Source organism: Triticum urartu, chromosome 5 (genome assembly GCF_003073215.2).
Source record: "Triticum urartu cultivar G1812 chromosome 5, Tu2.1, whole genome shotgun sequence".
NCBI classification, from domain to species: domain Eukaryota; kingdom Viridiplantae; phylum Streptophyta; class Magnoliopsida; order Poales; family Poaceae; genus Triticum; species Triticum urartu.
This window is the reverse complement of record NC_053026.1, coordinates 273,523,612-273,528,422: the sequence shown is the minus strand read 5'-3', so window position 1 is coordinate 273,528,422 and position 4,811 is coordinate 273,523,612.

Sequence of the window (4,811 nt, the reverse complement as noted above, 5' to 3'; positions counted from 1 at the left end):
TTTATTAATCTTGAATACCTAGCATATTAGGATTATTTAAGCAAATTACCATGCTATTTAAGACTCTCAAAATAATATAAGTGAAGCATGAGAGATCACTAGTTTCTATAAAACAAATCCACCACCGTGCTCTAAAAGATATAAGTGAAGTACTAGAGCAGAACTATATAACTCAAAAGGTATAAGTGAAGCACAGAGAGTATTCTAATAATTTCTGAATCATGTGTCTCTCTCTCAAAAGTTGTGTACAGCAAAGATGATTGTGGTAAACTAACAAATAAAGACTCAAATCATACAAGACGCTCCAAGCAAAACACATATCATGTGGTGAATAAAAATATAGCTCCAAGTAAAGTTACCGATACAAGTAGACGAAAGAGGGGATGCCTTCCGGGGCATCCCCAAGCTTTGGATTTTAGGTGTCCTTAGATTATCTTGGGGGTGCCGTGGCCATCCCCAAGCTTAGGCTCTTGCCACTCCTTGTTCCATAATCCATCAAATCTTTACCCAAAACTTGAAAACTTCACAACACAAAACATAAAGTAGAAAATCTCGTGAGCTCTGTTAGCGAAAGAAAACAAAAGACCACTTCAAGGTACTGTAATGAACTCATTATTTATTTATATTGGTGTTAAACCTACTGTATTACAACTTCTCTATGGTTTATAAACTATTTTACTAGCCATAGATTCATCAAAAAAAGCAAACAACACACGGAAAACAGAATCTGTCAAAAACAGAACAGTCTGTAGTAATCTGTAGCTAGCGCAAGATCTGGAACCCCAAAAATTCTAAAATAAATTGCTGGACGTGAGGAATTTATCTATTAATCATCTTCGAAAAGAATTAACTAAATATCACTTTCCAAATAAAAATTACAGCACTTCTCGTGAGTGCTAAAGTTTCTGTTTTTTTACAGCAAGATTAACAAGACTTTCCCCAAGTCTTCCCAACGGTTCTACTTGGCACAAACACTAATTAAACACAAAAAACACAATCAAAACAGAAGCTATATAAATTATTTATTGAATAACAGCAAGGAAAAATATTGGGTTGACTCCCAACAAGCGCTTTTCTTTAAAGCCTTTTTAGCTAGGCATTGATAATTTCAATGATGCTCACATGAAAGACAAGAATTGAAGCACAAAGAGAGCATCATAAAACATGTGACAAACACATTTAAGTCTAACATACTTCCTATGCATAGGCATCTTATAGGAAAACAAATTATCATGGCAAGAAAAAACTAGCATATGCATGGAAGAGGAAAGAAACAATAGTAATCTCAACATAACGAGAGGTAATTTAGTAACATGAAAATTTCTACCACCATATTTTCCTCTCTCATAATAATTACATGTAGGATCATAAGAAAATTCAATAAAATAGCTATCACATAAAATATTTTCAACACGATCCACATGCATGCAAAGTTGACATTCTTCCAAAATAGTGGGATCAACATTAACTAAAGTCATGACCTCTCCAAACCCACCTTTATAAAAAAATTCCTAAGATTGAACATTCTCCATATATGTGGTATCTAAAGTTGACACTCTTCCAAACCCACTTTCAATAATATTGCAAACACTATTATCAATCTCATATTCATCATGGGTCTTAAATAAATTTTCAAGATCACAAGAAGAATCACCCCAATCATGATCATTGCAACAAGTAGGGGCCATAGCAAAACTACCATCCCCAAGCTTAGGGTTTTGCATATTATTAGAACAATTTATATCAATAGAATTTATACTACCATCATTGCAAACATGCTTTTTATTCAAAGATCCATCAGGAATCACTCCATAAGGTACTTTATCACAATTTTCAGATTCACGAATTTCAAGCAAAACTTCATAAAGATAATCTAGTGCACAAAACTCACTAGCAATTGGTTCATTATAATTGGATCTCTTAAAAAGATTAGCAAGCGGATGCGGATCCATAGATCTTAGGTTCTCTGTTTAGTAATAAATAAACAATTATTCCAACCAAACTAGCAAACGAGCCAAGTAAGACATCAAAGCAAATGGAAAGACGAACAGAAGAAGGGCGAATAAAACGGCAAGGGTGAAGTGGGGGGGGGAGGAAAACGAGAGGCAAATGGCAAATAATGTAATGCGGGAGATAAGGGTTTGTGATGGGTACTTGGTATGTTGACTTGCGTAGACCTCCTCGGCAATGGCGCCAGACATCCTTCTTGCTACCTCTTGAGCACTGCGTTGGTTTTCCCTTGAAGAGGAAAGGGTGATGCAACAAAGTAGCGTAAGTATTTCCCACAGTTTTTGGGAACCAAGGTATCAATCCAGTAGGAGGCTACGCGCGAGTCCCTCGCACCTGCACAAAACAAATAAATCCTTGCAACCAACACGATAAGGGGTTGGCAATCCCTACACTGTCACTTACGAGAGTGAGATCTGATAGATATGATAAGATAATATTTTTGGTATTTTTATGATAAAGATGCAAAGTAAAATAAAAGGCAATGAAAATAACTAAGTATTGGAAGATTAATCTGATGAAGATAGACCGGGGGCCATCGGTTTCACTAGTGGCTTCTCTCAAGGGCATAACTATTTTACGGTGGGTGAACGAATTACTGTTGAGCAATTGATAGAAATGACAATAGTTATGAGAATATCTAGGTATGATCATGTATATAGGCATCACGTCCGAGAAAAGTAGACCGACTCCTGCCTGCATCTACTACTATTACTCCACTCATCGACCGCTATCCAGCATGCATCTAGAGTATTAAGTTAAAAACAGAGTAACGCCTTAAGCAAGATGACATGATGTAGAGGGAAATTCATGCAATATGATAAAACCCCATCTTGTTATCCTCGATGGCAACGATACAATACGTGCCTTGCTGCCCCTTCTGTCACTGGGAAAGGACACCGCAAGATCGAACCCAAAGCTAAGCACTTCTCCCATGGCAAGAAAACCAATCTAGTAGGCCAAACCAAACTGATAATTCGAAGAGACTTGCAAAGATAACCAATCATACATAAAAGAATTCAGAGAAGATTCAAATATTATTCATAGATAGACTTGATCATAAACCCACAATTCATCGATCTCAACAAACACACCGCAAAAATGAAGATTACATCGAATAGATCTCCACAAGAGAGGGGGAGAACATTGTATTGAGATCCAAAAAGAGAGAAGAAGCCATCTAGCTACTAACTATGGACCCGTAGGTCTGAAGTAAACTACTCACACTTCATCGGAGAGGCTTGGATGATGATGTAGAAGCCCTCCGTGATCGATGCCCCCTCCGGCGGAGCTCCGGAACAGGCCCCAAGATGGGATCTCGTGGATACAGAAAGTTGCGGCGGTGGAATTAGGTTTTTGGCTCCGTATCTGATCGTTTGGGGATACGTGGATATATATGGGAGGAAAAGTACGTCGGTGGGGCTTCGAGGGGCCCACAAGGCAGGGGGCGCCCTCCACCCTCGTGACTGCCTCGTGGATTTCTTGACGGAGGGTCGAAGTCTCCTGGGTCTTATCTGATGAGAAAATCATGTTTCTGAAGGTTTCATTCTGTTTGGACTCCGTTTGATATTCCTTTTCTTCGAAAACCTAAAACAGGCAAAAATCAGCAATTCTGGGCTGGGCCTCCGGTTAATAGGTTAGTCCCAAAAATAATATAAAAGTGGATAATAAAGCCCAATAATGTCCAAAACAGTAGATAATATAGCATGGAGCAATCAAAAATTATAGATACGTTGGAGACGTATCAAGCATCCCCAAGCTTAATTCCTGCTCGTCTCGAGTAGGTAAATGATAAAAACCAGAATTTTTGATGCGGTGGGGCTACTTGGCATAATTTCTAATGTAAAATCTTCTTAATTGTGGTATGAATATTCAGATTCAAAAGATTCTCAAGACAAAAGTTTCATGTTGACATAAATAAATAATACTTCCAGCATACTAACAAAGCAATTTATGTCTCTCAAAATAACATGGCCAAAGTAAAGCTATTCCCTACAAAATCATATAGAGTCTCGTGGCTTACTGCTCTATCTTCACCACACAAAGTATTTAATCATTGTACAACCCCGATGACAAGGCCAAGCAATTTGTTTCATACTTTTGACATTTTCCAAAACTTTTTCGATCTTCACGCAATACATGAGCGTGAGCCAATGATATAGCACTATATTGTGGAATAGAAGGTGGTTGTGGAGAAGACAAAAAGAGGGGAAGATAGTCTCACATCAACTAGCGTATCAACGGCTATGGAGATGCCCCTCAATAGATTATCAAATGTGAGTGAGTAGGGATTGCCTGCAACGGATGCCACTAGAGCTAAAAGTTGTATGAAAGCTAAAAAGAAACTAAAGTGGGTGTGCATCCAACTCGCTTTGCTCACCGAAAGACCTAGGGCATTTTGAGGAAGCCCTCATTGGAATATACAAGCCAAGTTCTATAATGAAAATTCCCACTAGTATTATGAAGTGACTAAATGAGAGACTTCTCTATCATGAAGATCATGGTGCTACTTTGAAGCACAAGTGTGGTAAAAAGGATAGTAACATTGTCCCTTCTCTCTTTTCTCTCTTTTTTGTTTGGGCCTTCTCTCCCTTTTTTATGGCCTCTTTTTTTGTCCGGAGTCTCATCCCGACTTGTGGGGGAACCATAGTCTCCATCATCCTTTCCTCACTTGGGACAATGCTCTAAAAATGATGATCATCACACTTTTATTTTTCTTACAACTCAATAATTACAACTTGATACTTAGAACAAAATATGACTCTATATGAAAGCCTCCGGCGGTGTACCAGGATATGCAATGG